At 41.9% G+C, this 11,304-nt stretch overlaps 1 long non-coding RNA gene across 2 annotated transcripts; it reads left to right on the forward strand.

The window, feature by feature from the left end:
* Positions 1 to 2,976: 2,976 nt before the first annotated feature.
* On the forward strand, positions 2,977 to 8,618 carry LOC127344596 (uncharacterized). Of its 2 annotated transcripts, none has more exons than XR_007878098.2 (5): positions 2,977 to 3,862; positions 4,126 to 4,273; positions 4,345 to 4,417; positions 7,022 to 7,121; positions 8,501 to 8,618. It is a non-coding gene; the product is annotated as an uncharacterized lncRNA (long non-coding RNA). The 2 variants fall into 2 exon arrangements; XR_011755909.1 differs by lacking the exon at positions 8,501 to 8,618 and adding an exon at positions 8,122 to 8,494.
* The last annotated feature ends 2,686 nt before the right edge of the window (positions 8,619 to 11,304 follow it).

Consider the following 11,304-nt stretch of genomic DNA (forward strand, 5'->3'; position numbering starts at 1 on the left):
AACACTAACTCCCTGTTCTTCCGTGCATCACATCTAGGGCTCATCAGCTAAAAGAAAAACATCTAGGGCTCATAGCTTCGTTTTGCCCTTTTGCCCGACCAAGGGCGACGAGACCAAGGCCGCCGTCCTCATTAATTTCTTCTGCGTGCGTGACTTGCAGTCCGGCGCCTCTTTCAACATGCTCACCCTCCACTGCCGCCGCCTCTTTCAACATGCTCACCCTCCACTGCCGCCGCCTTGGACATGCTCTACAAGAGCCTCGGCTTCGCCGTCAGCGACGGCGAGCTGCTGCTAGAGGAGCCGCTGAAGGGCGCCTCTGACACGGAAGGCAGCGAGCAGGACTGCATATTGCATGATGGTCTTACTTTTGTCTAGATGGTTTACAACTTGTTGGCTTGGCAAATAGCCCAGCGATTCTGGCTCTGCCTTCCGTGGTGTCACCAATCTAGAAAAAAAGGCATCATGTCTCTAGATAATGTACTACAATTTACATAGAAATTAGATTCTTGTGTGATGTAGTTCCTGAAGTTCGAGTTAGCGGCGTATATTAGAAATAGGGGCATGGGTGATGTATGTTGCTGATTGTAAACACATTCGTGATGTTCATAAATAAAGTTCTCCTGAATTGTGAGGTCTGGACATATTATGTTCTGTTTTCAGTTCAGTATCCTATCCTGTTGCTGCTATCTAACAGGACAACATTGCGAACGAAGATTAAGAACATCTGAAAAGTAGGTGAAGCAAGAAATCTCAGGTGGAGCTCATGTAACATGGTACACTTGTTTCCTCGCAAATGCAACGACGATCAAGACTCAGGTAACATTCTTTCATATGAAGTTGGTGATATTAGCATTTTGTCAGTGTCAGCAAATAAGTAGAACATTGCTAACGGGATTTTGTGTTGTTAGAAATTGCATAAGCTATTATATTTGGTAATGTTGGTTCATAGATTTCATTCAGTTTCTCTTCTAGCTTGCCATGCTTTGGCAACCTCTAAAATAAGCAGTTACCGAATGGTGTCATCCATCTATTGCAGTTTGATTTGTTTGTCCAGATATGAACTACTTATTGCGAAATCGTATACCCTCTGCTATTTCTGTTTTTTCTACCCCTTTGATAGACAGTACATATATTATTAAACAGTTTTCTGCAACATGTATTGTCATTCTAAGTTATTGACTTCTTTGATTGTATGTTGCGGGTTAAAGAAAGAACGATGGAGCAGAGTTTAAGGTGGTTTCAGTGTACAGAATATAGTCTGAATGAGTGCTTGTGCAATAAAATCCACATAGTATGAGAAATAGTTGACACAGTACAATGGCTTCTGCTATGTAACCTCCGAGCTATATAATGACTCTGTGAATTAATGATTGCTGGTATTACTAGGATAGTAGTTAATAAACCTTGAAATCATGTCTCCACGTGCATAATTTTGCTGGTTGGTAGTACAAGAAAATAAAGATCTGGGGCACTGAAAACATCCTTATTTATAGTTGAACCGGATGACCACTTCTGATGTTGTTTTGAAATCATGATATATTCTGAATTTCTATTGGCTGGTGCTCTGAACAGGCTGCAGAAGATGAAGCGGATGTCGATTACCTGAAATTGTTTTATTGTGTAGCTTACTAGTACTAAATCTAAGACATCCCTATTGCTTGGCTCATTGTGCAGTAGAGTTTTATGATGACATTATGGACCACTGGGCAGAAGATGAAGCCACTGCCGATTACCTGAAATTGTTTTATTGTGTAGCTTACTACTAAATCTAAGACATCTCTATTGCTTGGTTCCGTAGAGTTTTATGATGACATCGTCACTTTACTTGCAATATAGTATTGTTACTGCTTAAAAATTTGCATTATTTCTGGGTATTTCTTTGCCATTCATGTAAATAATGAAATATACTTTTTTTGCATGATGAATGTACCTTCAAAATAATTACTACCATCCATAGTAGATATCGCTAATTCACTCTAGCTTTGTACCAACTGATCGACACTTAATATGAATTGAAGAGAGTGGTCTTCCTTAGAACTAAGGTCTTATATAACACCATGGATAAGACTTATAGGTACTGGCCCTCGATTTTTTCCCTTCGTATTTTTTGGTGCATGCATACCTACAAAACACATGGGGGCTTCAATTTTTATGCTGAACTACGGTACAATTAATTGTATCGTTGTTTGTCTGCATTTGTTTGCTGTCTGGCTCGGCGGCAAGGATGTTGAGTGGGTCTAAGGGGTTGGAAGAGGACAAGGAGGATGTATGAGGGCGTAAGGAGCCATCAAATGGGGGCTGAGGAAGTAGCCAAAGGAGAGCGGAGGGGCCTCCGATACTAAAGCAATAAATTACATGCTAATTCATAATACTAAAATAAGCTAAAACTTATGGTTTAAATTCTAACTTGATTTTGCCATTTGCATGATAGCGCAACGGATCATCTAGTATGGGAAATGCTAGACTTGTCATCCCTAGCTTAATCGACCCCGTGGTGGACCAGCGATAATCTCGGACTTCATCGCCGTCACGGGCTCCACGTGGCCAATCTTCTATATCTTTGCCAGCTTACGCATGTGTTTATCGTCTTCGGTATCTTTAATAAATAAACTTATGTATGTGATAGTCATACTATCTACACGCTCACTCCAACCTTCAGTTTTCCCATCCACGGTAGTTACTTAGCATCGTCCAAACTACTGCGTTGCTGGTACTTTTTACGTGTTCTTACTAAAGGTTGCGACAAGGCAACGTAAAGCTCCAATAATTGAACACAATCTCTAAAGAGCTCTAAGCTACCAGCCTTTTGAGAGCCTGTGGTTGCTCCACCGTTTCCGCTCGGTTTAGCCCCACCTGCCAGTGTGTTCACTTTTTTTCACCGCATGTGTTCGTTGGTCGTGGCTCCGTGTCTGTGTGCATGTACGTCGGTTCGTCTTCGTTCCCTGCCCAGGCGGCGTGACACGGGATGCCGGTATTGCTTTTGTTTTCTCTCCTAACCTGTGAGGTTGGCAACTTCTATTGCTCTCCTCCACAGTCCAACGCCACTAGCCCTCCACCGAGCCGTCGCCGTGCCCTAGCGCCCTCGCCCCGACCTCCGCTTCGATATGGAGCACCGGCGCCGGGATGAGGCAACCCTGCCATGCCCATCTCTATCTCCCCTTCTCTCTCTCCAACCCAAATCAGGCGGCGGCAAACCCTAGCCGTGCGGCCAGATTGAGGCCGACGATGATGGCCGCATCCTGTGGACGATGACAACCGCTGCCATGGCTACAAAGATGGCCAAAAGCCCCAGGCGAATTCCATCTCTTCTCTAATTTGGTTTAATTTTGTTTCTGTTTTTCCAAGTCTTAGGCCCCTTTGTTTTTAGCCAATAAATCGCAGAGGAGGAAGAGTTTGGAGTGGATGTCCGTTTCTCTGAAGCCAATGCCTTTCAGAGGCAGACGAGTTTTGATCGAGTGGATGGTGGGTATGGAGTATGGACCTCAGAGGTGAAGTAGAACAGAGAGGGATTCGAGATTGATGGAACAGGAGCACAAAGCGGCTGCATTACAGGTCGGCCTCCTGTTTTATCTGTGTTGCGTCGCGGTCGGTGTCATGCTCCGCAAGGATCTACTGATTGTGAGGTGTCATCGACTGCATAGTAGAGGCACGCCTCTGGCTGTCCTGGAATAGGCGGCGGGCCTGGACGGCAGGCTGTCACAAGGAGCTCGACAGGTCTGACATTGCACGCAAGAGATTGAGGAGATAGAGCCTCTATGAAATTACTCATGCTCTTATGTAAGAAAAAGGCTACAGAGCGGCTGAGCGAGGCCCTGCCATGGACTGCTCGGTTGATGAGCATTTCGTTGAATATTATTCATAGGTATATCCCTTCTTTCGTTGTTGCAAGCTACATTTTAACGAGCTTAGATTCAGACATTATTATTTGTATTCACAGCACGACACCTCCCTAAGGGACTAGCTAGGGAGTCTTTGATAGAACATTTGATTGTTTATAAGACTTTCCAATTTGTAAGACGAAAGTTAGTACATACAGCAATGGTAATCATCTATAAATTGTTAGCTGATTTTTTTTTTTTGTAAGGAGGCCTTCAGTAGCAGATTATTAATTAGCTTTGTTTCAAGGTTGATCTTGAGAGGTGAACGCAACAAGTAACAGATTTGTCTCTACTATATACATCTTATCAATATCCATCCTCATGTTGCTATGATGATTGTGGGAGGCGAAAGCACTAAGTAAAAGATCTGTCTCCACTATAGACATGTTAGCAAGGTACATTTTCTTTGTTTCCAGTGTTTTCTAATATCGTTTCAAGCTGAATATGAGGTTTGCTTTCTATTTAGGTTGCTACCGCATGACTTAAGCTGACAATAATGGTTCAGAAATGTAGAGCGTCAAAGAAGTGGTCTGGGTCTGGTAAGTGGATTTTCTACTTTACCGTTTAAGAGCGTCAAATACATATATGCATCGTCAGGAAGAAATAAATTGATTATTTCACATTTCTGCAAACGAGTTTCTTACCATGATTGAATGGCCATACTATTTCAAATTTAAGCAGGGCAGTCAGAATGCATTTATATCGAAAACTTTACTGAATTAATCAATAAAAATCCCCAAAATGCAGGTTAGAACCTCAATGGCACATTCATGCTAGATAAACAAATTCATATTTTGAACCATAGACTATCTCATATACAGCAATTGTACCAAGTCTCGCGTGAGATTGGTTAAATTCCATACCTATTACTGATGCCTCTCATCTCACTTCTGGTAAAATAGAAAAATAAAATGCAGTGGGAGTGCAGGACAGAAGACCGAGGTACATAAACTACATAAATCTTATGTGCTTGGAGCTCTATTGTTCTATGCATTGTCGTAAAATATCATAGGCCTGATTGAAACCTCAGTTGCATCCATGGAAACATTAAAGGGAGCAATTATATCATAAATAATGTCCATTATTCTATCCTCACTTGGTTAGTGACCAAGTGGCTACAGATCGTAAACAGATGCTTGGTGGACCATAAAAGTAGATATTCAATAGTTTAAGAGGCTAAATTTTATTAAAAAAAACTGTTTTGTGCAGAGCTACAAATCATGAGCAACTGTAACTAAGTGTAGACATTACCAACTAAATATTTTCATATAAACGTTCAAGTTCTTGAACAACTTTTCAATATCAAGGATCTTTGTACGGTGGACAGCTATCTCTAAAGAGCACTAAGCTCCTAGGGTTGGGAGTGCTTCTGGTTCAACGGCGGGTCGTTGTCGCCGGCCCCACCTGTGGGCATGTTGGCAAGTCTGTGGAGCGCTTTCCTTCTGCGTGGGCATGAGTGCGTGTTGGTGTCTCTCAGTCTCTGTGTGTAGGGCATTGACTGGCCTTCTGTATGTCGGTTCTGTCGACCGTAGAATTAGGCTCGCTCCCGTTAAAAGACAAAAAAATCAGGTACCCGCATCCTCTTCTGTTCGCCACATAGACTGCCTTCGCCGCCTCTTATGCTCCCCCGCTGAGTTGCGGCAACCATCAAGACACCCCCACCACCGTCACCACCCGCAACGAGGATTTGCTGGCTCCGTCTAGAGGAGGCTAGGAAGCATTTAACGCGGCAGGTTGCGGAGGCGACGACTGATGGAGGCGGGCCTGATCGGTCCGGGGTGTAGGCGAGGTCATCCAAGGTTGTTCTGTTGCCAGTTCCCTTATAGGAGGCGTGGCCGTGTGACAAGGATGCCGAGGGTCAATATTCCACCACCCCAGTGTCCATCGCCGTCACGCAGGACGCCCGAGTAGAGGGCCTATGCTCCGGGCGAGATCCTCCTCCTCCTCGACCCTGTATCTGTGGTTTCTTCTTTTTTCCATTAAACTATTCACATCTATAGCTTTTCCTTCTTTCCCCCAATAGATTTATGATTTGATTTAGGGAAGAAAAGGTCCAAACCTGCAATACTCCGTATGTGATTTGGAGGTTAGGTAATCTGTTGGCAGTAGATCATTTTGATATTGAAGTGAAGAGGTTGAGATGGGAGATTTTGTTTTTTCTTGATGCTTAAATTACCGATTTGGTAGCAATTCCAAAAATTTGTAATCCATGTCCAATGTTTTTCTCGATGACAAGATTTAGTGGTACTTACTTCTACTCCTACTCATCTTTTTGTGGAGAAACTACAAGAAACCTTTAACATATTTGTTATCTTATGTCCTGGAAATTGCTGTAGAGATTTTTTTTTCTATAACTATATTTTGTAATAATAGTTTTACCATTAGTTTGCTGTCATGTTATTCGGTCAACTCGAGGGTATAGATTTAGTGGTACTTACTTCTACTCCTACTCATAATTTTTCATTGTTTGCTTCTGTATCCTTTGATTTTTTTACTTCAGATGACATATGGCGCCTAAAGGCTTAGTTGAGCAATTTTTTCATGTACTTGATGCAGCTTGAAAATACACCTACCAGCAGAGATTCTATTGGTGCAAATTGATATTTGAATTAGATGGAGATGTCGGCTAGCATTATCAAGCTAGATAAATGTATGAAGTACTAACCATGTAGCTATGTAAACCAGAAACACAGATGCTGATGCAAGTGATCCCCGTGGCCTTGAAGGGTCTAGATCGCTCAATACAAAAGAACATAATAGTGAGTAGCATCTTATGCCACTGTCAATGCATTGGGATATAAGGTTGTTTTCTTACCTTGATACTGACATAGGTGCCATCGAGTATAGGGGTTGGAGAAATCGTTTTGAATCTTAGTTTGTATGAGACTCATGGAGAAGTTGCATTCTTTGTTAAGTGTCTTACAGAGACTAAGTGTCTTAATGGCGTAGCCTAAATTGTAGTGATGTCAAATTCCAGTGTTTAGATGTACATCTTATTGTGCTTTCAGATTGTGGAAGAAATACAGCAAGAGTTGTTTGCAAAAAAATATGTCTGAGCAAACTGCACATTTGTTTCAAAATATATAGCATCTGATTTTTATTTCACTGATTTTATAGCATAGTCTATCCGTTATTATTTGTAGGCACAAGAAAGAAAGGTGGAAAGTAACTAGACAGAGTGTGCGAAGTATGGACTATGCATAAAAGATTGCTACATCATGAAGTGGTTTAATACCTACGTTGGTTAGTCCAATGCTAATCCTTCATTTCTTTTTTCCTTTTCTTCTTTGAAAAATATTATGATTATTCGATGTTGCTACATCGAGATAACTACTTATGCCCCAGACAAATCTTTAACGTAGTTTTCTTTCAAAAAAAATGCTCAATGCATATCTGTAGTTGCGACCCTAGAAACATGGAAAGATGCTTAAAGGGGAAAGTTTTTGATTTGCCGTAGTTCTATCACAAGATCGTTCGTTCTTTGTACTATTTTTATGTGATTTCTCACAAGGAAAGAACTACATCTAATAAGAAAATGCATCTAAATTAATTAATGGGGATCCAGAAGTTGAGTGCTTCTTATTTTGCGGTTTATAGATAATAACTATTCTTTGCAACAGTACATGATCGTTTTTGCAAGAAAAAAGTTGTGCATGATAGTCAAACTTTTTTTTTCTGAAGTTACTTTTAGAGGCCGGTACTAATCCGAAAGTACAACACACACGATAGTTAGGCGCAGGAAAACAAAGTGAATTATCTAAAGTTATTCTTAGAGGCCAGTTCTCCAAAGTACATTACGCCCGATGGCTTGCATACAATTATCATAGGTATTTCATGCGCAATTCGCTGAGTAGATGCTCTATTTTTAATTTTCATGATCTGTTCGGGTACTTGCTTTTGCTAAGATTAGTGTCCTGCATACTGTTGTCACATAGATATTTTCGTGTATAAGGAGCTTTGCACATGGTTTATTTTCTGAGGTCATAATGTGCTCAGGTAAATTTTATTGGGAAAGGGGTATTTAGAAGCCTGGCCCTTGAGTTGGTTTTTTGAATGCCTCATGGATGTTAAATTGATTTTAACATAAAAATTAAGTAGAAGTCTAAAGCCAATGCTCAGCTGTACATGATATATGTTCAGTCTTATTTCTATATGATTCCTCTTTTTATTTTTCTAATAATAGATGAATGTGATTCATGCAATGGTGTACATGTTAAAAGGGGTTCTCATGTTCCTCTTAAAGGTAACTTCTGAAAGTCAAATAAAGCAATTGAGGTGGAATGTAGTGAAAATATTATGTGGCGTGGCTATACAGGAGCTCATAAGCTAATAGTGGAAATGGACTGCATGGAGCGTAATGTTGATTATGCTTACTAAATTTTCCATTCCTTTTATTGGTAAAGACTGGATAGTACATTTGCTGGGCAGTTAGGACGTAGATTAGCATTCCCACTTTCAGTCGTTTGTCATGTACTCTTTGTTTTGCATATTATTTTTGGTGATATCATGGTGTCACACATTTGAGGTACATAATAGTGCATTCTCCTCCTTTTTAATCACTATAATTTTCAGAAATATCTGAATACAATTAGTCTTGAACTATTGCTTCGTCTTTGCTGCAGAATTTTCCATTTTCTCTTCTAGACGAGGAGCATGAACAAGAAAGTTAGTGGTGGTGGGATGAAAATTGCTCCTAGGCTGGAAGGTCGATGGATATGTTCTGCTTGCTAGAGATTTGAGTTCTTGATTGTTTTTGTTTGCCACGCCCATCAAACTCATATTGCCTCTTGTGCATATTGTCCCACACGATTGTAGGAGCAAGGTTGGACTACCATCGACCTTGAATGTTTTGGTGTTTCGATGATTGTAGTTAGTGACTTGGCCACAAGTGAATACCAAACTAAAATGTGTTTTCATACATTGTATCTAGACAAATTTGGGTCGCTTTTTTTCTGAACAGAATACATGCCGACAAAAAAACAACCATGCCGCATAAATTAAACGTTGGTACCGGAGGATGACGCTGCAGAGCGCGCTAGGTTCATCTAGTACAAATCTATCTTGGGACCCTAGTCTATACAAGAAAGCAGCTATGCCAAGATATAATTTTTATTTATACTAGACTTTTATAGTTTTATTTTTATAAGATACAAACACAAGTAATTTATTTTTCTAGTTAAAACCACATAACATTAGTGTTGCATATTAGTCATAGTGTTATTTGTTATGCATCTCTAGCGCCCATCATTGAAAATTACATACCCGCCACACTAAATTTAAATTGAGTTTTGTATCGTATTTGTTTTTCCTTTTTTGAGACAATGCCACTAAATAGATTAAGTGTAATTCCTTTAAGCGCGATGAAATATTAAATTTTATGTATTCAGAAATTTATAGATGAAACTTGCCTAAATTATAGTGTGTATGTGTATGTGTTTGTGTTTGTGTATATTTAATATTAGTAATTCACCAAAATATTTAGAGAGTGGTTTCCAGTGCTCCTGGGTCGTGGCCTCACCTAACAGCCCAGTCCCACCACATCCTGACATTTCAGCCTCATCCACTCCTGTCGCAGGCAGAATTTCCAAATCTCCCACCTCTCTCCTTCGCGTCTGAGTTCTGACGGGAGCGGCCATGGCATCGGCTGCAGCTGAGAAGGGGAAGGCCCCAGCGGACGCGGCGGAGTCGTCGGCGGCGAGCGCGGCGCGGCTGGCGCGCGAGTGGAGCACTTGGGCGATGAAGAACGCGAAGGTGGTCGCCCACTACGGCTTCATCCCACTCGTCGTCCTCGTCGGCATGAGGTCCGAGCCCCGGCCCAGCCTCGCTCAGCTCCTCTCCCCCGTGTAGCGCCGTTCCTCCGCAAGGATGCGCACATAATTGGGTCGATTGCATGTTGTATTTTGCTCCCTGCATAATTACTGTTCCTTCCTGTTTGTTCTTATTTTGTACCATTCAGAGAGCCTACAAGCTAATGTTTCAGTTGCCCCGGCAAAGGATTACGCATTTATATCTTCTTATTAAGACTAGGGTTAATTTACTTCTTGATACTGATATCGCGTTATTGTACTCGTATTTCACTTTCGTGAGCATGCTAATGTGCATGATTGCACATTCGGGTAGTCCAATGCAGGGTCGCTTGTTGTTGGCGATGCAAAAAAAAAAGTCGATAGTTCTCATTTCCTCGTATTTTTTTTTTGGGACGGACAATCGACCGAGAATTAAACAATCTCAGTTGTAACACACATGTTATTTCTAGGCCGATACAAATCATGACGCAAATTCAACGATTTAGGCATTTCATTTTCGAGTCTGCTCTCGCGACCCTCCCTGAACCCTAGGTTTGCCGCCACCGCCTCCTCCCTCCCTCGGCACCCCAAGCTCCCTCCCCCAGTGCCCCCATGAAAGATCGAGATGTCGCCTAGAGGGGAGGGGGGGGGGGGGGGGGACGAGAGGGTGAATAGGCAATTACAAACTCTTGCGAATTTGTCTTGTAAGAATGCGGAATTAAACTAACGTTTAGTTTACAAGCACAAACCCTAAATATGCTAAGCTCAACTAAGTGTAACAATGACAACTAGAGCTAAGCAAGATAGGCACAAGATATATGTACCACAAGTGATAGCAAGATATATGTACTTCAAGCACAATGACTATCACAAGGAAAGAGAGCTCGGTATAGAAATAACCGAGGCACGCGGGAGACGAGGATGTATTCCCGTGTTCCCTTACTTTGCAAAAAGGAACGTCACGTTTGGAGGAGTGGAGGTCCACGAAGGATTTCCCGCGCCACGAAGGCTCACTCTATTCTCCGAACCACACCCACGAAGGATAATTGCCCTTTCCTTATGGTTAGCTTTTCCTCCGCTCCGGAGATGGCAAGCTCCACAACCACTTCACAAGCTCCACGAAGGAGAAGCCCGGGCCTCTTCACAATCTTCTTGAAGAGATCACCGGAGCACCAACCGCCAAGCCAACTAGGAGGTCTCCTCCAAGAGTAACAAGCTCACGGTCTCTCACTCGAACTAATCGTGGTGGAGAGCTCAACACTATGCAATGATGCAAAAGCAAGAACACTAGAGGTGTTCAAGTCCTTCACTCTCAAATCCCACCCAAGCAACAAATGCTAAGATGAGATTGGAGAGGAAGAACAATTGGGAAAGTCAACAAAAGACTCCAAGATCTAGATCCAAAGGGTTCCCCTCACTTAGAGGAGAAATTAATTGGTGGGGATTGTAGATCTAGATCTCCTCTCTCAAATCCTCAAGAATGGGCAAGAATCATGCGAGGAATCAAGGGGGGGGGGAAGCAAGTTCTTCAAATAGCAACAATGGAGGTGAAGAAGGGGAAGAACTAGTTGGCCCAAGGTGGAAGAAGGGCTATTTATATCCCAAGAGCAAATAAAACCGTTGGGGGAAAAAGACAAAGA

This window comes from Lolium perenne, chromosome 3 (assembly GCF_019359855.2).
Source record: "Lolium perenne isolate Kyuss_39 chromosome 3, Kyuss_2.0, whole genome shotgun sequence".
Taxonomy (NCBI): Eukaryota; Viridiplantae; Streptophyta; class Magnoliopsida; order Poales; family Poaceae; genus Lolium; species Lolium perenne.